The 27,644-nt window shown below is 41.4% G+C and overlaps 1 long non-coding RNA gene across 1 annotated transcript in view; it reads left to right on the top strand.

Moving 5' to 3' along the window:
* The first annotated feature begins 11,013 nt into the window (after positions 1 to 11,013).
* LOC109251358 (uncharacterized) overlaps positions 11,014 to 27,644 on the top strand; it is a 35,475-nt gene continuing 18,844 nt past the window's right edge. Inside the window, exon 1 of the long non-coding RNA XR_002073480.2 lies at positions 11,014 to 11,203. This is a non-coding gene — a long non-coding RNA (uncharacterized LOC109251358). The remainder of the gene's footprint in view (positions 11,204 to 27,644) is intronic.

Genomic DNA, 27,644 nt, shown 5'->3' with positions numbered 1-27,644 from the left:
TTTTCTTTTTAATTTTTTTTTTTATTTTTTTAAATTTACATCCAAATTAGTTAGCATATAGTGCAACAATGATTTCAGGAGTAGATTCCTTAGTGCCCCTTACCCATTTAGCCCATCCCCCCTCCCACAAGCCCTCCAGTAACCCTCTGTTTGTTCTCCGTATTTATGAGTCTCTTATGTTTGTCCCCCTCCCTGTTTTTGTATTATTTTTGTTTCCCTTCCCTTATGTTCATCTGTTTTGTCTCTTCAAGTCCTCATATGAGTGAAGTCATATGATTTTTGCCTTTCTCTGACTAATTTTACCTAGCATAATACCCTCTAGTTCCATCCACGTAGTTGCAAATGGCAAGATTTCATTCTTTTTGATTGCTGGGTAATACTCCATTGTATGTATATACCGCATCTTCTTTCTCCGTTCACCCATCGATGGACATTTGGGCTCTTTCCATACTTTGGCTATTGTTGATAGTGCTGCTAGAAACGTGGGGGTGCATTGCATGTGTCCCTTCGAAACAGCACACTTGTATCCCTTGGATAAATGCCTAGTAGTGCAATTGCTGGGTCGTAGGGTAGTTCTATTTTTAATTTTTTGAGGAACCTCCATACTGTTTTCCAGAGTGCCTGCACCAGCTTGCATTCCCACCAACAATGCAAAAGAGATCCTCTTTCTCCGCATCCTCGCCAACGTCTGTTGTTGCCTGAGTTGTTCATGTGAGCCATTCTGACAGGTTTAAGGTGTTTTTTTTTTTTTAATTAGGACAGGCTAATGTTTTTTTTTGCTTTGATATTGATAAATAAGTTCACCAAAGACATAAACAAGATAGAAACCTTGCTTTACAATCAATGTCACTTGTTTTACAAGTGAAAAACAAACATGTAATTCATCAGTGACTCTAGTAGTTATGAAAGCCAGGGCCTCTGCTTGATAGTTACGTGAGTAATCTTTATTATTTTTTTTAATGTTTATTTATTTTTGAGAGAGAGACAGAGTGCACGCAGGGGAGGGGAAGAGAGAGGGGAAGACACAGAATTGGAAGCACGCTCCAGGCTCCGAGCTGTCAGCACAGAGCCTGACGCGGGGCTCCAATTCAGGAACCTCGAGATCATGACCTGAGCCGAAGCCGGACGCTTAACCCACTGAGCCACCCAGGCGCCCCTGTGAGTGATCTTTAAAAAGAGAAGAATGGACATGAACTTGTATTCACTTTCCAAGGCTGTCATAACAAATGACCACAAACTGGGTGGCTTATAACAACGGAAATGTTTTCTGTCCCAGTCGTGGGGGCCAGAAGGCTGAGGCCACGCTGGAGCCTGGCTGCCCTCCCTCTAGAGTCTCTGGGGGGAGAATCCCTCCTTGTCTCTTCCAGCTTCCCAGACTCCTTCTGGCCCTTCGCAGACTCTTTCCTTCTGGAACTCAGTCACATTCCAATGATTTGACTCAGGGCCTTTGTAACCGTGTTCCCTAAGCTTGGGTCACCGCTTCATTTCTGCATTAACAAATACAAAACCTCACAGACAATCCCGTCCTCTCCCTCCCTGTGTCCTCACTTTAGTTCAGCACTGTTTGGTCTGTATCTTCCAATCCATACTTATGATTTCAGACATGATTATTCCACACATCTCTTTTTATCAATAAATGACTCCTCGCTGGCTAGGGCTCTCATCTATCAAGCTGGACTCCCAATACTCCAAAGTCATGTTCTCTCTGAGCACGACAACAGCCTTTCAGAGGGGCTGATACAAATCCGTGTGGATGCTCGTGCAGGCCTCTCTGGCCCAGAATCAAAGGGTGTTACTGAGGAAGTGAAGCGGGCTCCATGGGGAATTTAGTTCTGTGTCTATTTTCCCAGCTTAAGAGAGATCTCTTCTAAAAATAGTGGAAGCTGTTCACCATCTGCAACACGCAGCTGTGGACCCCCTATTCTGAAATGAAGGGAGCATTAGTGGGGGTGGTCATTTTCCAAGAACTGTCTTTCTTCACTAGGCAAAATGTAATGCAGATATAAACTGGTAGAAGGGTTTTCTGTGTCTTTCTCCCGTGACCAGTGGTGTGTGTAGCAGGTGTAATATTCACTCAGGGTTCTGCTAGAACCATATACAGTAGTTCCTCTGACTGTTCCTTATGGTAGGCATCCCTGAAATTACATCCATCTAAGTTGAAATTAACAGGCCTGAAGCTATATTAAGCAGAGAAGGAAATTCTTAAAGTATATTAAGGTTCTTGGGGCATCTGGGTGGCTCAGTTGGAAAAGCATATGACTCTTGGTCTTGGGGTCATGAGTTCGATCCCCATGTTGGGTGTAGAGATTACTCAAATAAGGACAACTTTAAAAACTTCTTTTTTGGCAAGGGAATTAAAAGCAAAAATGGGGGTGCCTGGGTGGCTCAGTTGGTTGAGCGTCTGACTTCGGCTCAGGTCATGATCTCATAGCTCGTGAGTTCGAGCCCCGCGTTGGGCTCTGTGCTGACAGCTCAGAGCCTGGAGCCTGCTTCAGATTCTGTGTTTCCCTCTCTCTCTGCCCCTAACCCACTCGCATTCTGCCTCTGTCTCTCTCAAAAATAAATAAACATTTAAAAAAAAAAAAGCAAAAATGAACTATTGGGACCTCGTCTAAATAAAAAGCTTCTGTATTGCAAAGGAAACAATCAACAAAACTAAAGGCATCCGACAGAATGGGAAAAGATATTTGCAAATGACATATCGGATAAAGTCCTAGTATCCAAAATCTATAAAGAACTCACCAAACTCCACACCCGAAGAGCAAATAATCCAGTGAAGAAATGGGCAGAAGACATGAATAGACACTTTTCTAAAGAAGACATCCACATGGCCAACAGACACATGAAAAGGTGCTCAACATCACTCCTCATCAAGGAAATACAAATCAAAACCACACTGAGATACCACCTCACGCCGGTCAGATTGGCTAAAATGAACACATCAGGAGACTACAGATGCTGGTGAGGATGTGGAGAAACGGGAACCCTCTTGCACTGTTGGTGGGAATGCAAACTGGTGCAGCCGCTCTGGAAAACAGTGTGGAGGTTCCTCCAAAAATTAAAAATAGATCTACCCTATGACCCAGCAATAGCACTGCTAGGAATTTACCCAAGGGATACAGGAGTGCTGATGCACAGGGGCACTTGTACCCCAATGTTTACACCCCACTTTCAACAATAGCCAAATGATGGAAAGAGCCTAAATGTCCATCAACTCATGAATGGATAAAGAAGATGTGGTTTACTACATCTTGGAATACAGTGGAATATTACAATGGAATACACTTGGCAATGAGAAAGCATGAGATCTGGCCATTTGCCGCAATGTGGATGGAACTGGAGGGTATTATGCTAAGTGAAATAAGTCTGTCAGAGAAAGACAGATACCATATGTTTTCACTCATCTGTAGATCCTGAGAAACTTAACGGAAGACCATGGGGGAGGGGAAGGGGGGGAAAGTTACAGAGAGGGAAGGAGGCAAACCATAAGAGACTCTTAAAAACTGAGAACAAACTGAGGGTTGATGAGAGGTGGGAGGGAGAAGGGTGGGTGATGGGCATTGAGGAGGGCACCTGTTGGGATGAGCACTAGGTGTTGTATGGAAACCAATTTGACAATAAATTATATTTAATATAAAAACTTCTTTTTAAAAAATGCTTATTAATTTTGAGAGAGAGCACACATGCGCGCACAAGTGGAGAAGGGACAGAGAGAGAGGGAGAGAGAGAACCCTAAGCAGGCTTCATGCTCAGTGAGCAGAGCCCAACACAAGGTTTAATCTCATGACTGCGAGATCATGACCCAAGCTGAAATCAAGAGTTGGGCACTCAACCAACTGAGCCACCTAGGCACCCTAAAACTTTAAAATAACTTAAAAAAAAAAAAAAACACTGGGAGGGCACCTGGGTGGCTCAGTCGGTTAAGTGTCCAACTTCAGCTCAGGTCATGACCTCATGGTACGTGGGTTCCAGCCCCTCATCGAACTCTGTGCTGACAGTTCAGAGCCTGGAGCCTGCTTCAGATTCTGTGTCTCCTTCTGTCTGTGCTCCTCCCCTGCTTGTGCCCTCTCTCTGTCTCTCTCTCTCTCAATCTCTCAAAAATAAATAAACATTTATTTAAATTTTAAAGAAATGTGCTGCCCACTGAGCATTTCTTTAAAATTTAAATAAATGTTTATTTATTTTTGAGAGAGCACAAGCAAGGGAGGGGTAGAGAGAGGGGGACAGAGGATCCAAAGTGGGCTCTGTGCTGACAGCGGAGAGCCTGAAGTGGGGCTAGACTCACGAACTGCAAGATCATGACCTGAGTTGAAGTCAGAAGCTCAACCAACTGAGCCACGCAGGCACCCCTAAAAAATTCTTAAAAATATTAAGGTTCTTAGGGCACCTAGGTAGCTCAGTCCATTAAGCGTCCGACTCCAGCTTGGGTCATGATCTCGCCCCTCAGATTCCCTCTCTTTTTACCCCTTCCCTGCTCTCTCTGTCTCTCTCTCTCTCTCTCAAAAATAAATGAACATTAAAGAAAAAGAATATTAAGTTTCTTACAGAATCTTTGTAGGACCCAAGAGTTGTGCTTGTAGGCCACGAAGTTAGGAACAATCCCCAAAGGACGCCACGCTCCAGCATTAACATCACAGCCCTCTCGCTGACCACAGACCCTGTGGCTCCCACCAATGATGCTGGGGTGTGGATGCCTGAAGCTTCACGTCGTCCCTCCAGATGACATGTTTCTGCCAGTGCTGTCACAATGGATTCCATGCAGCTACTTCTGAGATGACGTCTTACAGTGCAGCCTGGGTTACAGGGGAGACCAGGGAAGTGATGGTCTAACCTCTCCCCTGGGAAGGCAGGACATGCAGGAAGTCACCCTAACATAGGAAGACTGTCCAAAAAGTGCTGAGTAAAATTAGAATGACAACACAATAATACGATAGCACATCGACCGGAATGAACAAAATGGAAAACACTGACAACATCAGGCAATGGAACTCTCATCCACTGACGGTGAGAGCAGGAGTTGGTGCAGAATTGGAAGAAGTTGGTGCATAAGTTGGAAAATTGTTAAACAGCATCTATGGCATCTGAAAATATGCACATGATATGATCCTGTAATTTCAGCCCCAATGTGTCTACCTAGCAGAAATGCGTACATTTGCTCGCCACAGCATACACTGGGATGTTCACAGCAGCACTGTTTGTAGCTCCTCAATTAGAAACCACTCAGATGCACTGTAGAATGGATATAATCAGCATTGCGAATTCACGCGATGAAAACTGTCTTAACAATCAGGATGAACGTAACACTACCACTTGGATTAGAATGGATGAATCTAACAAACAACGTTGAGTGAGAGAAGCTTAGAAACAGTACATTCTGTATAATGATATCTGTATAAAGTTCAAAAACCAGCAAAACTAATCCATAGTATCAGAAATAAGAATAGCATTCACCAGTGGGGGCAGCAGTGGTCAAAGGGGCAAGGAGGTAGCATTCTGTTTCTTGATCCAGATGTGGTTACCTGGGTGCATTCAGTTCGCATTTTAGGTACGTTTCTGGAGGTATATTATATTTTAATTAAAAAACAATACAACACCATGCAACATAACACAATACAACACAATAATATAATACAATACAGGTGCTCGGGTAGCTACTAACATGACAGCTGTTCCCTATGGCAAGTGTTTTGTTAGAAGGAAAGAACATGTATCAAGTCAGGTATCACCAGAAGGAGGGAGGAAGCTGACCACCTGGAAGGTCAAAGGGGACGGAATAACCTGGGGGAGGTCACCATGGCCTGGGCTCTGCTCCTCAGTCTTGAACGCCTACCCACCCAAGGTGACGACATTCTTTCTCAGGAGCTGACTTTCATTAACGAAAATCACTCTACTGTACAAACCCCTGGCCATCCATTCATTCATTTAGAAGTAAACAATATATGACGAAGGGGTCTGATAACACATTCTCTCTGTAGACCAATCTCGAAGGCAAATCAAACCGTAATCAGAAGTGTTTATTTTTTTATTTTTATTTATTTTTAATTTTTTTTTTAACGTTTTATTTATTTTTGAGACAGAGAGAGACAGAGCATGAACAGGGGAGGGTCAGCGAGAGGGAGATACAGAATCTGAAACAGGCTCCAGGCTCTGAGCTGTCAGCACACAGCCCGACGCAGGGCTCGAACTCACGGACCGCGAGATCGTGACCTGAGCCGAAGTCGGCCGCTTAACCGACTGAGCCACCCAGGCGCCCCTCAGAAGTGTTTATTGAGCAACAGAGATGGTGTGTGATGTTAGCTTCTTCCCAGGAGAAGCTTGTTCCTGTGACTTTCATCTTGCTTTGGTGGCTCTGCTTACTTATTTTTCTCATATTTATTTCTTTATTTTGAGAGAGAGAGAGAGCAAGCAGGGGAGGGGCAGAAAGAGAAGGAGGGAGAGAATCCCAAGCGGGCTCCGTGCTATCACTGCAGAGCCCAACGGGGGGCTCAATAACAAATCATGAGATCATGACATGAGCTGATCAAGAGTCGGGACTTTTAACTAACCGAGCCACCCAGGCACCCTGCCTATGTTTACTTATAATAGAAATAATTTGTTTATAAAATAAAAGTGTGTGTGTGTGTGTGTGTGTGTGTGTGTGTGTGTGTGTGTAATACCTGCACATGGTAGAAAATTCAAAAAGTATGAAAGGGTAAACAAGAAAAAGAAGTCTCCTTCCCACTCTCCCAGTGGTTTACTTCTCTTTCACAAAGGCAAGTTGTTTTCAATTCCTTGTGTGTTCTTCTAGAGAAATGCTATGCATATGTATATATGTTTATAGGTTATTTTTTTCTTTATACAAAGGATAACACACCGTATACCAGACAGTCTGTAACATGCTTATAACACCTAACACTAGATCTTGGAGGTTGTAAATAAAAAGCAGTATCATCCTTTTCTATGACTGTGTCAGTCAGGCTAGAATAGGTTAGGCTACAGTAACAAAGAGCAGTCACATATGAGGGCACCATTATCCAGATACCAAAACCAGGCAAAGATACCGCAAGAAAATAAAATTACACGATATTCCTCATGAACACAGACACCGAAATCTTTCATAAAACGCTATCAAATCAAATCATCAATTAGAAAAAAAAAGCATACATCCTAACCAAGTGTATTACCAGTATATCTTGTATTCCAAGAATGAAAGCTTGAATTAATCCAACATCAATTAATTTGATATACTGTATTAATTAGTCAAATAAAGTAAAAAACTACATGATGATCTCCACAGAGGCAGAGAAATCCCGTACCAAGTAATGATAAAAACCTTCAACAAACCAGATAGAAGGGCACTTCTCGATCTGCAAAAGGGCATCTAGGAGCCACCTAGGAGCTAACATGAGACTTAATGGTGTAGGGCTAATGCTTTCCTCCTAAAATCATGAACAAACCCTGACTATTACGCTTCTTTACCTCTATTCAGTACTGTACTGGAGGTCCTCACCAGTACAGGAAGGAAGGAAGGAAGGAAGGAAGGAAGGAAGGAAGGAAGGAAGGGGGAAAGGAAGGGAGGAAGGGAGCCATTCATTTTAGAAAGGAAAAAGTAAATTTTTTATCTACAGATGACATAATCCTTTATGTAGAAAACCCTAAGTAACCCACAAAGAAAAATCTAGAACTGATAAATTACTTTAGTAATGTCATAGGACACAAGAGCATTATTATACAAAGTTAATTATATTTCCATATTCTGGCAACTAACTGTCTAAAGATGAAATTAAGGGGTGCCTGGGTGGCTCAGTCAGTGAAACATCTGACTCTTGATCTCGGCTTGGGTCATGATCTCCTGGTTTGTGAGTTCGAGCCCCACATCTATGCTATCAATGCAGAGCCTGCTTGGGATTCTCTCTCTCCCCAATCTCTCTGCCCCTACCCCACTCTCACTCTATCTCTCTCAAAATAAATAAATAAACTTAGAAAAAATAAAGATGAGATGAAAACAATTCAATTTATAGTAAAATCAAAAGGAACAAAATGCTTAGAAATAAATGTATTAAAGGGAGTGACAGATATATACACTGAAAACAACAGAATATTGCTGAAAGAAGTTAAAGGCAAAATGAATAAATAGACATTATATGTTTATGGGTTGAAAGACTCCATATTGTTAAGATGGCAATTTCCCCAAAATTGATTTAATTCAACACAATTCTTACCCAAATCCCAGCGGGCTTTTTTTTTTTTTTTTTTTTTTTTTTTCTGTAGAAATGGATGAGCTGCTCACAAAATTTATATGGAAGTACAACTAACTTTGCGGAGCCAAAACAGTCTTGGAAAAGAATAACAACATTGGGGGATCCATATTGCTCAATTTCAAAACTCACTATTAGAGCATCATGACAATGCCCCATAAGGTGTTATGCCGGTTAGGGTAACAGAATAAGGGCAGACATGTACAGGAAGGATGTAGGATTGAGAGCACAGAGGTAAACCCTCACATTTATGTTCCATTGACTTTAAACAGAGGTTCTAAGACAGTTTAATGAGAAAAGGATAGTCTTTTTAGAAAACGATGCAGGGACAACTGGGTATCTATATGCAAAAGCAAACAAGCCAGCAAACTTGCCTCATACCACACACGAAAATTAACTCGAAATTAGTCATAGGCTTAAATTTAAGAGCCCAAACTATAGAATTTCCTGAATAAAATAGAAAGGCTTTATGGCCTTAAGTTAGACAGAGTTCTTAGATAGGATATCAAAAGCACTGTAGTCAAAGAAAAAAATGGATAAACTGAACTTCACTAAAATTAAAATTTTTTGCCCTTCAAAATATACTGTTAACAAGACAGAAAAACAAGGTATACAGACTGGGTGAAAATATTTGCAAATCGTATATCTGACAAAGGGTTTATATACAGAATATACTAAAAACTCTTACAACTTAATAGTACAAAGACTCAACTAAAACCCAATTAAAAAATAGGCAATTTGAAGCGATTGATGGGACATTTCACCAATATGTACAAATGGCTGATAATTCTACGTAAAGGTGTTCAATACCATTTATCGTTAGGGAAAGACAAATCAAAACCACAGTGAGATTCCGCTTCACATCCACTAGCCATCATCGAAAAGAAAGAAATTACCGAGCACTGGTGAGGATGTGGAGGAACTGGAACCCTCTTACTTTATTATTGGGGGCGTAAAATGGTGCAGCTCTTCTGGAAAACAGTTTCTAAAAATGTTAAACGTAACTTAGCAGTTCTGCTCCCTAGGAATCTACCCAAGAAAAATGATTACACACATCGTCACCAATAATTTGGGCTTTATGTGAGTCCTGTGCTCCTGGAAAGCAGCAACTTTGAGAAATCCCTCCATCCTTTTGTATTCTGAGAAAGGCTTATGGCCTTTGCTCCCTGCCTCTGCTTAGTTCCGTCCAACCCTCCTAAAGAATCTCACAAGACCAGGAGATGACTCCCTTGTTTATCTGCCTCTATGAAATCCCAGAGCCCCTTCCTTTTCTTGGAGATGTTTCTCACTAATCAATGTTCTCCCTACGGCAATAGCCTGACGGAAATCATCTCCTTAATTGCCCAATGCATTTCGTCTCTCACATAACAGAAACTTGTGCACAGTTACTTTGGGCTGCATTATTATTATAAGTATTATTTGGCTCAGTGGGAAGAGCATGTGGCTCTTGATCTCGGGGTTGTGGGTTTGAGCCCCACGTCGTGTAGAGATTACTTACAAATAAAATCTTAAAAAAAACTTTGGGAAACAATCCAAATGTCCATCAACAGCGAACTGATAAACAAAATGTAGTATGTCCACACCATGCGTTCTATTCAGCAGTAGAGAAGTATGATATGTGTGCCACATGGATGAATCTTGGAAACACTATGCTAAGTGGGAAAAAAGCCTATGCAAAAAAACTATAGACAGTATGATCCCATTTCCATAAAGTGTCCAGAAAAGGCAATTTAGGGAGATAGAAAGTAAATCAGTGGTTGCCTATGGCTGGATATGAGAAAGGGGATTGTCTGCAAATGGGCTCACGGGAACTGGGGAAGGGGGTGTTCTAAAATGTGAATGTGATGATTGCACGACTTTGTAAGTTCACTAAAAACCAGTGAACAGTATATTTACAATGGGTGAATTTCATGGTATATAAATTATACCTCTATAAAGCTGTAAAAAACAAAAAGAACATGAGATAAAATCCAAATACTTCAAAAACTATAAAAATTCACTATGAGAGCCAGTTGTGTCCTAAAAGTGAAGTAGGCATCCAGATTTCTGGTGTTTAGTGTGATAGGCTCATTAACTCTGCTTTTACAAAGCAGAGTGAGTGGAATTTAAAGGGAAATCATTACATGACTTTGGGGTTTATGTTTGATCCAAATATCTAGAACCAACTGTCAGAATCTGAGGCCCTTGCGACCATAGCCAAAGATCTATAATTGTGAATCCCATTTTATAGTCAAATAAAAAAGAATAAGAAAGGAAGGGTGCCTGGGTGGTTCAGTTGGTTAAGCGTCCGACTTCGGCTCAGGTCATGATCTCCCAGTTCCTGGGTTTGAGCCCCACATCAGGCTCTGTGCTGACAGAGTGGAGTCTGCTTCAGATTCTGTGTCTCCCTCTCTCTCTGTCCCACTCATGCTCTGTCTCTCTCTGTCTTAAAAATAAATAAACATGAAAACATTTTTCAAAAAGAATTAAGAAAGGAAACTGGGGGCTTCAGTGGCTCAGTCGGTTAAGCATCCGACTCTTAATCTCAGCTCAGGTCTTGATCTCAGGGTCTTGAGTTCAAGCCCTGTGCTGGGGTTTGCACTGGGTCTGGAGCCTAGGATAAAAGATTGCAGTCAGCAATCCCACCGAAAAGAACCACTTGTTAATAACTTTTATACTTGCATTAAAAAATTGTGTTGAATCTTTTTTCATAACTTAGTTCAGTTATTTACCTATGATACTGATCCCCATGAAGTGGTCTGTGGATGTTGAATGGATGAAAAAGAGAGTTGAGAAAATGCCTTCTGTTCCAACTTTAAGAAGCTTAATTGACCTCTGTCTCCCATCTTTCCTTCCAAATGTACTCCTTTCTTTAGACCCCTCCTCCTACCACACATCTCTGCTTATTATGAATTCCCACCCAGCCTTAAAGATTCAGCTCAAATGCAACTCCACAACTCATGTCTTCTTGAGTGATAATTATTTGCGTGAGTATATTATCAGGTATGCTTGAAAATAAAGAATGGCGCCTTATTCACAGAGTAGCCTCTCGGGGACCCTACCCTTGATAACCGGCACTACATGCTGTTGAATTGAATGGAATGTACTGCCCCCTAGTGGCAGAATGGGAAAAAACCTTTAGACTTTGCTAAAGGATGTTTCCCAGTTTCTCAAACTATGGTGGGTTTTGGAGGGTTCAGTTTTTGGAATTCAGTGAAATAGAATTTTGAGAGTGATGTTCTCAAATTGGAATGTGGTGATGTTTTCACACCCCCAAAAATCAAGACTGGCTTAGGACTGTTCTTGATGGAAATTACCTTTTCTCTCTTTTTTTATTTCCCCATTTCTCCCCCATGCTTCTTCTTCCTCTCACTTTCCCCTTTTCTCCCTGGGGGCCCTTATTTGTTGTTGTTTTTTTTTTTTTCTCATATCCACAATTTGAAAATTTTTTTTTTCATCTTGTTCAACACTTTTCACTCCTCAGTTTTTTGAAATTGTGGTTTCCTTTGGTTTTGTTTTATATTTATTTATTTGCAATGTGATCCTATAGGAAACATCATTTTTAAAAATTTTTGCTTTATGTTCAGTTATTTCCAATGTGATCATCCAGAAAGCATCATTTTTTAAAATTCTCTTTTGTTTAGTTAACACAGTGGACCAGACAGCAAATTCTGTCACGGATGTCCAGTGTCAGGGATGAAAAAGCCCTCTTCAAAGATAGTGTCTTGCATTTTAATTAACTTCTTCCCAATGTTGTTTCTCTCTCTCTCTCAACTTTTTATTTATTTATTTTTTTAGTAATCTCTACACCCAACATGGGGCTCGAACTCACAACCCCAGGATCAAGAGTCACATGTTCTGAGTCAGCCAGGCATCTCTCTCTCTCTCTCTCTCTCTCTCTCTCTCTCTTTTCAACACCTGAAGGAGTGTTCCTAAGATGAACTGACGCAGGTAGATATTAGCATGATCTTTACTCAACCAAAAAGTAAACCGAAGCAGAGTGAGAATGAATCCTTGTCTGGGACCACAGACACTCAATCTGGTCTTTATTCCCATTGCCCATCTACTGGTGCCTCGGTCCATGTATGAAGCAAATTTCTGAAGTATTGGCATCAAACTTCTTTACCACAATTGCTTAATAGCTATAGTTTTCTTTTAGGAGTTTATAATCACTTATTACTTTAAGCTTAGTGATACAATGAATGGAATTGTTCAAAATTCACCCGCCACGATAGCATGTTAAAGCCAAGAGAATCAGAGGCTGTTCGATCTAAATTCTTTGTTTAACAAATGATAAATGGAGGCTCAGAAGCCAAATGACTTATTTGACGTCACACAGCTTCTTTTTGGCAGAGCCAAGTTTAAGACTGAGGTCTCCCCAGCTCTAGCTTATGCACTTTCCAGTGCTTTGTGCAGTCCAGCCAATGCGTGGAGGCAGTAAGGCAGGGCAGTAAGAGCCAGAACTTGGGACTCACACAGACTAGTTTGGGACCCCAGCTCTGCCGCTTGCTAAATCACCCTGGATACATTATTTAAGCATCATTTCCCTCATCTTTAAAATGGGAATAATAACAGTATTTGCCTCTTAGGATATCTAGAAGCTTAAACGAAATAGTGCATAAAAAACTCATAGGTGTTTGGCACCTAAGTCAGAGCTCAATAAATGGATGCTATTATCAGTGTCCTTTCCGGCTTCCAGTGGAAATTCAGACCCCTTGATGGGCGAAACACTGAACTGAAGAGTTTTCTAGGAAATATTTCATTAGAAAATATTCTTTTCGGGGCGCCTGAGTGGCTCTGTCGGTTAAGCGTCCGACTTTCGCTCAGGTCATGATCTCACGGTCCGTGAGTTCGAGCCCCGCGTCGGGCTCTGGGCTGACAGCTGGGAGCCTGGAGCCTGCTTCGGATTCTGTGTCTCCCTCCGTCTGCCCCTCCGCTTCTTGCACTCTGTCTCTCACATTGTCTCAAAAATAAATAAACGTTAAAAAAAAAAAAAAAAGGAAAGAAAATATTCTTTTCTTTCCAAAGTAATGAGGTTTTCAAGGAAAGCAACAGTAATGACTTTTCATTGTCAAATGAATGTAATAGCTACCAAGCATGTACCATGTGATTGCCAGGTCTCTACAGTCTGCCTTTTTTTTTTTTTAACTGTTTGTTTATTTTTGAGAGAGAAAGATACAGAGCAGGAGTGAGGGCACAGCAAAGAAAGAGGGAGACACAGAATCTGAAACAGGCTCCAGGCTCTGAGCCATCAGCACAGAGCCCGACGTGGGGCTCAAACTCACGAACCGCGAGATCATGACCTGAGCTAAACTCGGACACTTAACCGACTGAGCCACCCAGATGCCCCGTCTGCCTTTTTTTTTTTTTAAGTTTATTTGCTTAAGTAATCTCTACCCCCAGTGTGGGGCTTGAACTCACAACCCCAACATCAAGAGCAACACACTCTTCCAACTGAGCCAGCCAAGTACCCCCCTATCATCTGTCATTTAACTCCCTTACTAACCCAATGAGTTAGGCATCAGAATACGCAGATGCAGACAGACAGATTAAGAAACTGGGCACAGGTCATCCGCTGGTAAACAGCTTCATCCTGGTCCAGTGTGCTCCAAAGCATACTATTTCATTACGCTATTTTGATTCTGCCTCAAAATTTAATTTTGACATTTTCAAAATTGGGAGAATTAAAACCCAAGACTGTCAAAAATTGCACCGGAGTTAGACAATCTATCCTAATTACCAAAACTGATAAGAGATAACATCTGTCTTTGGCTTTTATGATGCCAGGAAGAGCCCTTTCAATGTTAACTAGTCTATGAAATCTCTTGAACATTCCCAAATGAAGCTCCTACCATAATTGGCTTTTAAATCCCACATTAGTCTGTTGAGACTACCATAACAAAATACCACAGAGTGGGACACTTAAACAACAGAAATTTACTTTCTGACAGTTCTGGAGGCTGGAAGCTCAAAATCAAGGCGTTGGCGGGTTTGGTTTCTCCTGAGGCCTCTCCCCTTGGCTTATGGATGGCCCCCTTCTCCCTGTGTCTTCACATGGCCTTTCCTCTGCGCACACACATCCTGGTCTCTGTCTCTTTATGTTGTGTCTATTTGTTTTTTTGTGGTAAAAACACTTAACGTGAGATCTACCCTCTTAACAAAGTGCAAAACATCATCAACTATAGGCACAATGTTGTACGTAGCTCTCTAGAACTTACCTTGTGGAACTGAAATTTATACTCATTGAACAACAACATCCCATTTCCTCCCTCCCTTAGCCCCTGGAAACCATCGTTTTCCTTTCTGCTTCTGTGAGTCTATTATATAATTCATGTAAGTGGAGTCATGCAATATTTGTCCTTTTGTGACTGGCCTATTCCACTTGACATAATGTCCATCGGGTTCCTCCATATTGTTGCATAGGGCAGGATTTCCTTCTTTTTTAAGGCTGAATAATATTTCATTCTATGTATATACCACATTTTCTTTCTCCATTCATGTGTCCATAAACATTTAGGTTGTTTCCATATCTTGACTATTGTGAATAATAATGTAATGCACATGGGAGTGCAGATATCTCTTTGAGACCTGATTTCAGTATTCTGGATATATACCCAGTAGTAGGATTCCTGTATCATATGGTCGTTCTGTTTTTAATTTTTTGAGGAATTTCCATACTATTTTCCACAATGGCTGTGTGAATTTACATTCCCACCAACAATGCACAAGGGTTCTCTTTTCTTTACATCCTGGCCAATACTTGGTCTCGCTTGTCTTTTTGATAATAGCTATTCTAACAGGTGTGAGGTAATATCATTGTGGTTTTGATTTGCATTTCCCTCATGCTTTGTCATAGTGAGCGCCTTTTCATATGCCTGTTGGCCATTTGTATGTCTGCTTTGCAACGATGACCATTCAAGTGCTTTGCCCATTTTGTAATCGGTTATTTGTGTTTTTGATACTGAGTCTTAGGAGTTCCTTATATATTTTGGGTATTTGCCTCATAAAGGTATATGGTTTGCAAATACTTTCTACAATTCCACAGGTTGCCTTTTCATTCTTTGTTTTCTTTGCCCTACGAAAGCTTTTTAGTTTGATGTAGTTCCACTTGTCTATTTTTGTCTTTGCTGCCTGTGTTTTTGGCGTCATATTCAAGAAATCATTGCCAAGACCAATGTCAAGAAGCTCTCCCCCTGTTTTCTTTTAGGAGTTTTACAGTTTCGGGTCTTATGTGTAAGTCTTTAATCCATTTGAGTTGATTTTTGTGTACAGTGTAAAACAAGGGTCCAATTTCACACATTTGCCTGTGGCTATCCAGTTTTCCCAACACCGTTTGCTGAAGAGCCCATTCTTTCCCTACTGTGTATTCTTAGCACCTCTGTTGAAGATTAGTTCACTGTATATGTGTGAGTTGATTTCTGGGATCTCTATTCTGTTCCATTGTTCTGTATGTCTTTTTTTTTTTTTTTTTTTTAAGTGAAGTATACTCTCAATCCTATTTATTTATTTGTTTATTTACCACCTCCCCCTGGCAACCACCAGTTTGTTCCTGTATTTAGAAATATAGTTTTTTGTCTGTTTTTTCTTTTATGTCTTAAATCCCACACGAGTGAAATCATATGGCACTTGTCTTTCTCTGTCTGACTTAGTTCACTTAGCATTATGCTAGATCCATCCATGTTGCTGCAAATGGCAAGACCTCATTCTTTTTTATGGCTGAGTAATAGGTTATTATACATATATTCCCCATATGTATTGGAATATATATACAATTGATGGACACTTGGGTTGCTTCTATATCTTGGCTATTACAAATAATACCATAAACACAAGGCTGCATTATCTTTTCAAATTAGTGTTTTTGTTTCCTTTGGATAAATACTCAGTAGTGGAGTTACCGGACCATATGGTAATTCTCTTTGAGGAATCTCCATCCTGGTTTTTCCACAGTGGCTATACCAATTTGCAATCCCACCAAAGTGCATGAGGGTTCCTTTTCTTCCACATCCTTACCAAAGCTGGTTATTTCTTGTGCTTTTGATTTTAGCAGCCCTGACAGGTGTGAAGTGATATCTCATTGTGGTTTTAATTTGCATTTCTCTGATGATGAGTGATGCTGAGCATCTTTTCATATGTCTGTTGGCCATCTGGATGTCTTCTTTAGAAAAATGTGTATTCAGATTATCTGCCCATTTTTTAACTGAATTATTTGGTTTTTTTTTTTGGTGTTGAGTTGTATAAATTCTTTATTTTGGATATTAACCCCTTATCATATGTGTCAGTTGCAAATACCTTTTCCCATTCAGTAGGTTGCCTTTTTGTTTTGTGGATGGTTTCCTTTGCTGTGCAGACGCTTTTATTTTGGTGTGGTCCCAAAAGTCTAATTTTGCTTTTGTTTCCCTTGCCAGAGGAGACATATCTAGAAAAGTATTTCTATGGCTGATGTCAAAGAAATTACTGTCTATATTTTCTTCTAGGAATTTTATGATTTCAAGTCTCACATTTAGGTCTTTAATCCATTTTGAGTTTATTTTTGTGTATGGCATTAGAAAGTGGTCTGGTTTCATTTTTTTGTATGTAGCTGTCCAGCACCATTTGTTGAAGAGACTTTTTCCCATTGTGTAGTCTTGTGTGTGTGTGTGTCTGTTTTTATGCCAGTACCATACCATTTTAATTTCTGTAGCTTTGTAATATATTTTGAAATCAGAAAGTGTGATACCTCCAACTTTGTTCTTTGTCATGATTATTTTGGCTATTTGGGATCTTTTGTGTTTCCATATGAATCATAGGATTATTTTTTCTGTTTCTGTAAAAGATGTCATTGGAATTTTGTTGATAATAGCACTGAATTCTACAGATCACATTGGATAGTACAGAGAGTTTAATAATACTGAATCTTCCAAGCTATGAGCATGTGACGTCTTTCCACTTATTTGTGTCTTCTTTAATTTCTTTTATCAATGTCTTATGGTTTTCAGCATATCAGTTTTTCATTTCCTTGGGTAAATTTATTTCCAAGTATTTTTTTAATGTTTACTTATTTTTGAGAGAGAGAGAGAGAGCACGGGCATGAGTAGGAGAAGAGTAGAGAGAGAGGGAGACAGAGGATCCAAAGCTGGCTCTGTGCTGATCGCAGTGAGCCCAACGCAAGGCTCGAACCCACGAACTGCGAGATCATGACCTGAGCCAAAGTCGGACATTCAACCTTCTGATCACCCAGGCACCCCTATTTCCAAGTATCTTAAATGAAATTGTTTTCTTAACTTCTTTTTTGGATTGTTCAATGTTAGTGTGAGAAAACTGCAAGTGACTTTTGTATGTTGATTTTCTATCCTGCCACTTTATTGAACTTGTTGATAAGTTCTAACAGTTTGTGTGTGTGTGTGTGTGTGTGTGTGTGTGTGTGTGTGATCTTTAGGGTTGTCTACACAGAAGATTATGTCATTTGTGAAGAGATCATTTTACTTCTTCCTTTCTTTTTTCTAAAAATTTTTAAAAATATTTATTTATTTTTGAGAGAGAGAGAGAGAGAGCGCACGCACACAAGTGGGGGAGGGGCAGAGAGAAGGGAGAAAGAGGGAGACGGAGAGTCCCAAGCAGGCTCCACGCTGTCAGCACAAATCCCGAAGTGGGGCTTGAACCCATGAACTCTGAAATCATGATCTGAGCTGAAGTTGGACGCTCAACTGACTGAGCCACCCAAGACCCCTTACTTCTTCCTTTCTTATTCGGGTGTCTTCTATTTCGTTTTCTTGCCTAATTGCTCTGACTAGAACTTCTAGGACTACACTGAATAGAAGTGATGACAGCAGCCACGTTTGCCTTGTTCCTGACCTTAGAGAAAAAACTTCCAGTTTTTCACTGTTGAGTATAATGTTAGCTGTGTGTTTTTTATACATGGCCTTTATTATATTGAGATAGAGTCTTTCTATAACTAGTTTATTGGGAGTTTTTCATCATGAAAGTATTTCTGTGGGAGAATGAGGGCTGAGACTTCCTAGTCCACCATTTTATTAATGTCATCTCTCTTCCTTTTCTTACAATGACAACAATCCTACTGGATCCTACACCACCCTTATGGCTTTATTTAACTTAATCTTTTTTAAGTTGATTTATTTATTTTGATGGAAAGAGAGAGAAACACAACACAAGTGGGGGAGAGGCAGAGAAAGAGGGACAGAGAGAATCCCAAACAGGCTTCCACATGGACAGTACAGAGCCCAATGCAGGGCTTGAACTCATGAACTGTGAGATTATGACCTGAGCTGAAACCAAGAGTCCGATGCTCAACCAACTGAGCCACCCAGGCGCCCTGGCCTTGTTTACCTTTAATTACTTCTTTAAAGGCCCTATCTTCAAATACAATCACATTGGGGGTTAGGATTTTAACAGATGAATTTTGGGAAAGCAGACACAATTCAGTCTATAAAAAATCCATTCAATTTTTTACCCTCAAGGTAATAGAGTGTTTTCTATAAATACTTCGCAGTAACATGTTGATTGACAAGCATAATCATGAATCTTGTGTCCAAGTCCCCAGAATTATAAAATGTGAGAGCCAGAGGGACCTTCGAGGTCATAGTTCAGTGCCTTTATTTTTCAGCTGATGAAACTTGGAGCCAGAATCTGGAAGGGACTTGTATGGTAGTCACACAGCTGGGGCCTACTGGCCCCTGTACTGGAACCCAGAACTCCTCGTGTGGTGCAGGGCTCATTTGATTGCAATGCACTTGGCTATTTCAAATCTGATTTTACATATAATATCATCCCTGCTATCACCACCTTGAATTTCACCAGTGCATTCATTTATACCTGGGCAGATTGCAACTTAGCTCATACTAAGCACTTTGCATAGAAACGCATTGTCTCAGGGCACCTGTGTGGCTCAGTCGGTTAAGCATCTGACTTTGGCCCAGGTCATAATCTCACGGTTCGTGAGTTTAAGCCCCACCTGGGGCTCTCTGCTATCAGCGTGGATCTGGCTTCTGATCCTCTGTCTCTCTCTTTCTCTGCCCCTCCCCCTCTCATGTGTGCACGTGCTCTCTCTCGCTCTCAAAAATAAAAAAAATAAATATTCAACAAAAGAACTTAATTAAAAGAAAAGAAATACATCGCCGCATTAAGGCCCCACTGCAGCCCTCTGAGGGAAACCATAGTATTTCCTCATTTTATAGGTAAGGACCCCTGAGAGGTTAAGTCACCCGCTTCCGTTTCTCCAGCTGTTGAAAGAAACGGCCTGAAGTGAACATGGATTTGAAGGTCTGTGTGCTGGTTCACTGACTATCTCGTGTGTTTGCTCACTCTGAAAGCTGATTCATCACCTCTCTCTGTTCCCATTATGACTTATCACTGGAGGTCCAACAACACGTGGCCCACGAAGAAAACTACAGACCCTCCCAGAGCATGGGGAAATGATTCTGCTTCTGCTGTAAGACAGGCTTGCTGGGGAGAGCAAAGAGTCCTGCATGGCAGGGCCAGGGCACTCGGGGCACATGGGCTAGGGGATATTTACAGTTATTAAGATTATAAAAATAATCTGTCCATGACTTTTTAAAAAAATCTAAACAATATAGAAAACTATAAAAGAAGAGTAAATTCTCTCATCTTCCTGACCCATCCCCAACTGTATTCCTCAGAGGTAATTATTGCTACTTTTCAGTATGCATTCAGAAATATATTTTAGGCCCGTGTATAATATATGTAAATTATGGTGTAGGATAATACTATACTTCTTGTTCAGCAATGTACTTTTTAATCTCTTAACAGTGCTCCTTTGACATGTTTTCATATTAATATATAGAGTTATTAATATATAGAGAATATATATCTCATTCTTCTTAATGATGGCAAAATATTTCATTGTAGGGATAGGTATATCCTGTGATTTATTTTATTATTCCTATAGTAGACTGAATAATGCCCCTCCCCCCCCAAATGTCTGTATCCTAATCCCTGGAACCTGTAAATGTTCTCTTATTTGAAAAAAAAAAAAAAGTCTTTGCAGAGGCGACTGAGTTGGGGATCTTGAGATGGGGTTATTACCCTAGATGATCTAGGTGGGCCCTAAATGAATCTCAAGTGTCCTTCTAAGACAAAGGCAGACAGAAATTTGACACCAACAGAGGAGGAGGTGATGTGAAAACAGAGGCAGGGATTGGAGTGTTGCAGCCACAGGCCAGCAAATACCAGCAGTCATTCAGAAGCTGGAAGACGCCAGGCCCGGGTTCTCTTCTGGAGCCTCCACAGGAAGTACAGCCTTGCTGACACTTGATTTCAGACCAGTGATATTGATTTCAGTCTTCTGGCTTCAAGGACTGTGAAGGAAGAAACTTGCATTCTTTTAAGCCACCAGGTATGTGGTCATTTGTTACAGCAGCCACAGGAAACAAACACAGTTCTCTGAATGGTGGACGCTTAGGGTGTTTCCACTATTATGAATAGGAGGTATAAGAAATAGCCCGTATATGTAGCTTCACCCACTGTACAATCATATTTGTGGGACAGATCCCAAGAAATGGAATATCAGAGGCAAAGGATACAGACATACAAAATACTTCATCAGGGATCGCCTGGGCGGCTCAGTCGGTTAAGCGTCCGACTTGGGCTCAGGTCATGATCTTGCCGTTCACGAGTCTGAGCCCCGCATTGGGTTCTGTGCTGACAGCTCGGAGCCTGGAGCCTGCTTCAGATTCTGTGTCTCCCTCTTTCTCTGCTCCTCCCCTCCTCATTTTCTGTCTCTCAAAAATGAATAAACGTTAAAAAAAATTAAAAAAAAAAAGACTTCATCAGGCCTAAGGAGAATATTTTATTTCCACACGGATTCATGTACTGTATGACAGAATGTGTGTCTTTGACTTTATAGCTTTAAATATGTCTATCATAAAACAATAAAGACCAGAGCCAAGTGGCCTACCCCCTCAATTCAGGAATCAACGTAAAGAACAAAATAAACATGAAAAAATGAATCAAAATGAGGTAATAAATAAAGATAAAAATCAGTGAAATAGTGAATAATAACAAAACCAGAAGAGTATTTTAACATAGCTAGTGTTTCACCAATATAAATAATTAGATAGACAAACCCCTAGAAAGACTGAGAAAGGGAGAAAACATGTAAATAAACAAATTCCAAAGTGAAAAGAAGGAAATCAAAGAAAACAGAGATTTAAACACACAATAAAAGTATATAAAAATATAGAAGGCAAAAATTAACTGGAGAAGCAGGAACCTTGAACAGACGTACGGATATCTTGAGAAAAAGTATCTTGAAGATCTCCTCCTTTGCACGTTAAAAATCACAGGCCCAGATGGCTTTATGAATGTATTCCTCCAATCTCTCAAGGAGTATTCAATTCTCATTTTATACAAGTTGTTCCAGAGAATGGAAAAATAAGAAAATCTGCTTGACTCATCTTCTGAGTCTAGTATAAACTTGATTCCAAATCTGTATCAGGAGACTAGGAGAGAGGACATTTCTAGTTCTGTGTAGATATAATTGTGGTAGTTCTGATATTTTCCAGTCCTCCCCCAACTTTCTGGGAGTGTAGTGGTATTGCATTTTTTAGCCCGCTTGAGCTTGGTGGGGGGGGGGCTCTTAAATTCTGACCAGTGATTTATGATTTTCCATGGTGCATTACTTCTAGGCTGGTGCATTTCATGGCTGGTCTGAGACCCCTTAGGGTCTCTTCGCCTTTGTCGTGGCGGCCAGCAATGCGTGAGATGGCAGTTGCCCCCCGCCTGGGTCTCTGAATGACTACGACGAGCAGAATGGCATCCTGCTGACTTGTGAGAGACAGATAGCATATGTGGAAACTTAAACCTTTGCTATTTTAAGCCATTGTGATTTGGGGGATTCTTACTGCAGTGTCATCCAGTGCGTCTGGGCCAACACGGTTGCCAATTAACGCTCACTATCCATTCCAACAGCCTCCCCGTACGCCCACCCATACTGCAAAATCCAGAACATGAAATACAACCCTTTTTAGTCTCCTTCGTGGCTGGCGTCCTTGGTGTGATGAAGCTCCACCGGTTAGATGTGCTTGAACGAAATGTCAAAGCGCCAAGTGTGGGGCAGGCCCTCTTCCTACGCTCTTGCTCTTGCTTTGCCTAGCGTGGTCATGGTGACGTTCCTGGTGCAGCATTGAGGTCACTAGTCACTAGCTCGTATTCTAGGGTCCAGCCACTAGCTTTGTGGCGTCAAGAGACCGCTGTGACGGTGACAGCAGCTTCTTGCTGTGTGGATCGCGGCCCCAGGAGAGGTCTGGCGGCCAGCTCTCCGTCCTCCCTCCGCATCCATGGCAGTGGTAACAGCTCTCTGATCTGCTCTGAACGTCTATTCCAGGGTCTCAGCCTAGAGTTTGCTTCTCCATCCCTGTTAATGACTTTATAAGCACCCAGTTCCCTATATTTAAGCCCTTTCTGTTTACATGATTTCCTACGTGCAGTTAAAGCTTGACTAATTCAGAAAAAATTCTGAATTAAATATTAGTCAACTAAATCTAACTCTGTGTGTGTGTGTGCGTGTGTGCGTGTGGGTCTGTGTGTGTGTGTGGGTCTGTTTATATCTACACTGCACATATACACATGCATAATGCAAGGATGCTTCAACATTGGAAAATCTCTGTATGCAACTGACTCTATTAATGGGCTATAGGAGAAAAATCACTAAATATCATAATACAGAAAAAAAAACCACATTTAATCAGATTAAACAACTCCTATGATAAAAACTCTGAGAAAACTAGGAATAGATGGTGATTTTATTTTGATAAAGGCTATAATTATATTAGTTAGGGTACAGTGAACTGCTACAAGAAAAAGTGGTTTAAAAAACAACTTCTCTCAGGGCACCTGGGTGGTTCAGCCGGTTAAACGTCCAGCTTCAGCTCAGGTCATCATCTCACGGTTTGTGGGTTCGAGTCCTGCATTGGGCTCTGTGCTGACAGCACAGCTTCAGGTTCTCTGTCCCCCCTCTCTCTGCCTCTCCCCAGCTTGCACTCTGTCTCTCAAAAATAAATAAATATTAAAAAACAAACAGCTTTTTTCTTTCTCACTTAACCATCTCACTGTGAGCAGCACAGGTCAGGGGGATGGACGGCTCTGTTCCGTGTCGTCACCCAGGGTTCCAAGTTTCTTCCACGTTACAGTTCTGCCATTCCATAGGGATGTCATTGTCTTCTGTGGAAGCTAGGTGGCTGCCATGACCAGGTTCCAGCTGTTAGGAGAAAAGACATCACGAAGGAGGCATGAGCATTGCCTTAAGTCCCAGACCCAGAATGACTCATATTTCACATTCCAGGGATGTTCGTTTAGACACGTGGCCTCATCAAACTGCAAGCAAGTCTAGGAAGTGGGCCAAGCCCTAACTCAGCTGCCATGTGTACATCAACCATTATGCACCATTCCAGGGCTGCTGGGCTAGGCCCACCTTAGTCATTTGCAAGGGTACCCTTGGCGACAGCTCACGTCATTCCCGGGACCTTCAAGACCTAGAGGTGAAAAGAGAGGACCTGAGTGAGTCATGGTGAGTCATGACCCGGAATTTTTTGAAGTCATGCTCGGTAGGGCTGCTTCCATGCTCCAAGGAGTCCCTACATGTATATGGGCCACGTTGGCTGGTTTCCTAGGAGCTACTGAGGGGGCTGAGGGATGAATCCAAACGCGAAGGGGGTAAGGCATCCCGGGCTGACCTCCAGCACTGGGAGAGAGGACATGGCAGGATACCAGCAGAAACAGTGCCCCCTCCTCAACCCTATCAGACTGCTTTGTGCCCCGGTCGTTTCAAACCTTCCCTCTGGAAGCAAGCTGCAAAATCTGAGCAGCCGCTGTGGTGAAGCATTCCTCGATCACTCCCCCCTTCTCCTACCTCACTTCCTTGACTTTCGCTTCCCTAGGGTTGCTTGTCTCCCCACTAGAGTGTTGGCACGTAAGCTTTAGCTCTGGTATCATTTTCTAGGAAAAAATGCACTGGGGAGACCGGAAGGCCAGATTAGGGTGAACAACTAGAAGCCTCTATATCCAAGGCCCACAGAAAGCCTCTTGTACAAAGGAAGAACTATCTTTTCCTTTCCTTTTTTTTTTTTTTTTTTTTATCGAAGTGTGATTGACACACGATACATTAGTTTCAGGTGTGCAACGTAGGGATTCCACAACTCTACATGTTATGCTGTGCTCACCACAAATGTAGCTACCATCTGTCACCAAACAACGCTATCATAGTATCATCGACTGTATATATTCCCTGTGCTGTGCCATTCTTCCCCAAGACTTGTTCATTCCATAACCGGAGGCCTGTACCTCCCATTCCCCTTCACCCATTTTACCCATCCCTCCAGTTTGTTCTCTGTTATTTATGGGTTTGTTTCTGGATTTGTTGGGGTTTTTGTTTTTTAGATTCCACGTATAAATAAAATCAAGTGGTACTTGTCTTTCTCCATCTGAGTTATTTCACTCAACATAATACCCTCTAGGTTTATCCATGTTGTTGAAAATGGCAAGATCACGTTCTTTTTTGTGGCTGAGTAGCATGCCATTGTGTATATATTTTACATCTTCTCTATCCATTCATCTATTGATGGACACGTGGGTTGCTTCTTCATCTTGGCTCTTGTAAATAATGCTGCAGTACACGAAGGGGTGCATTCTCTTTTGGAATTAGTATTTTTGTTTTCTTTCATAAATAGTCGTGGAATTACGGGATTATATGGCATTTCTACGTTTAATTTTTTGAGGGACCTCCATACTATTTTCCACAGTGAGTGCACCACTTTGCACTGCACAAAGACTCCCTTTTCTCTACATCTTCGCCAACACTTGTTGTTTCTTGTCTTTGTTATTCTAGCCATCCCAGTCGGTGTGAGATGATAGCTCAATGTGGTTTTGATTTTCACTTCCCCGATGATTAGTGATGTTGAGCGCCCTGTCACATGCCTGTTGGCCATCAGCATGTCTTCTTCGGAGACGTGTCTGTTCAGGTCCTTCGTCCATTTTTTTAAATGTTTATTTATTTTGAGAGAGAGAGTGTGCATTGATGCACACGCATGGGTGGGGGAGGGGCAGAGAGAGAGAGGGAGAGGGAGAATCCCACGCAGGCTCCGTGCTCGGTGTGGAGCCCAGCTCAAGGCCCCATGTCACCACTGTGAGATCATGACTTGAGCTGAAATCGAGTGTTGGACGCTTAACCGACTGAGCCAGCCAGGTGCCCCCCTCTGTCCATTTTTAAATTAGATTATTTGGGGGATTTTCTTTTGAGTTGTATAAGTTCTTTATATATTTTGGATATGAACCCGGATTTGGATATATCATTTGCAATATCTTCTCCCATTCGGTAGGTTGCCTTTTTGTTTCGTTGATGGTTTCCCTCACTGTGCAAAAGCTTCTTATTTTGATGAATTCCCAATAGTTTATTTTTGCTTTTGTTTCTCTTGCCTCAGGAGACATACGTAGAAAAATGTTGCTAGGGCTGATGTCTGAGAGATTACTACCTATGTTTTCTTCTAAGAATTTTATGGTTTCAGGTCTCATGTGTAGGTCTTTAATCTAGTTGGAAGGTTGTTTTTTGTGTTTTTTTTGTATGCTCACAGTGTAAGAAAGTGGTCCAGTTTTCTCAGAACCATGGATTGAAGAAACTGTCTCCTCCCCATAGTATGTTCTTGCTTCCTTTGTTGTAGATTAAACCCACCATGTAAAAGTGGGTTTATGTCTGGGCTACCTAATCTGTGACATTGATCTGCGTGTCTATTTTTGTGCCAGTGCCGTACTGTCTTGCCTACGACAGCTTTGTAGTGTATCTTTAAATCTAGGATTGTGATGCTTCCAGCTTTGTTCCTCTTTCTCAAGACTGTTTTGGCTGTTCAAGGTCTTTTGTGATTCCATACACATTTTAGGATTATTTGTTCTCGTTCTGTGAAAAATACCATCAGTAGTTTGACAGGGATTGCATGGAGTCTGTAAATTGCTTTGAGTAGCATGGACAATTTAAGAATATTAATTCTTCCGGGGCACCCTGGGTGGCTCCATTGGTTAAGTATCCAACTTCAGCTCAGGTCATGATCTTACAGTTTGTTGAGTTCAAGCCCTGCATTGGCTCGTTGCTGTCAGTGTGGAGCCTGCTTCGGATCCTCTGTCTCCCTCTCTCTCTGTCCCTCTCCTGCTCATGCTCTCTTTCCCTCTCTCAAAAATAAATTAAAATTAAAAATTTTTTAAAATATTTTTTAATGTTTATTTATTTTTGAGACAGAGACAGAGCATGAGTGGGGTAGGGGCAGAGAGAGAGAGGGAGACACAGACTCCGAAGCAGGCTCCAGACTCTGAGCTGTCAGGACAGAGCCTGACGTGGGGCTCAAACTCACGAACTGCGAGATCATAACCTGACCCAAAGTCGGATGCTCAACTGACTGAGCCACCTAGGCACCCCCAAATTAAAATATTTTAATAATTAAAAAAAAAGAATATTAATTCTTTCAATTTGTGAACATGTATCCAATGCACTCCAAGAAATATTCCAGCCAGATTTTTTGGGATCTCTACCATCTTCTAAAATGTCCAAGAAAAGGGACGCCTGGGTGGCTCAGTGAGTTAAGCATCCGACTTCGGCTCAGGTCACCGTCTCACGTTTCGTGAGTTCAAGCCCTGCGTCGGGCTCTGCGCTGACAGCACGGAGCCTGCTTGGGATCCTCTCTCTCTCCCTCTTTCTCTGCCCCTCTCTGACTCATGCTTTCTCACTCTCTCAAAATAAAGAAATAAACTTTAAAAAATAATAAAAAATAAACAAAATGTCTAAGAAAGGATGCATGTCCAGGAATATCTAGATTCATCTTGAAATAAAGAAGAGCGAACAAGGAAAACTCACCTTCCCAGATATCAACAGATACTATAAGGCAATAGTAACAAAAGCAGTATGGTAATTGTGGGTGAATAGACTAGCCCAATGGGATAGAGCAGAGAACTTGGAAATAAACCTTTGTGTATAGGAAAGATGATCAAGTTGGCACCACACCAACTATAGATGGACTAAATTCCTAAGGAAAGATAAAACTATCAAGTTAAAAGAAGAAAATGTCGGAGAGTGTCTTTGTGATGAGGGGTTGAAAGATTCCTTAAGCAAGACCACACCAACCACAAGGCAAAATAGTTAATGGATTATATTTCATTTAGATTAAGAGTTTATTTTACATAGGCAATGGGGGGGCGCCTGGGTGGCTCAGTCGGTTAAGCGTCCGACTTCAGCTCAGGTCATGATCTCACAGTCTGTGAGTTCGAGCCCCGCATCGGGCTCTGTGCTGACAGCTCAGAGCCTGGAGCCTGCTTCGGATGCTGTGTCTCCCTCTCTCTCTCTGCCCCTCTCCTGCTCATGCTCAGTCTCTCTCTGTCTCAAAAATAAATAAAAACATTTAAAAAAATTAAAAAAAATAATAAAATAAATAGGCA

This window comes from Panthera pardus, unplaced genomic scaffold (assembly GCF_024362965.1).
Source record: "Panthera pardus isolate Hobbes unplaced genomic scaffold, ASM2436296v1 HiC_scaffold_16, whole genome shotgun sequence".
NCBI lineage: Eukaryota > Metazoa > Chordata > Mammalia > Carnivora > Felidae > Panthera > Panthera pardus.
Note: the sequence above shows the minus strand (reverse complement) of the source record. Positions and strands in the feature narration are given on the sequence as shown.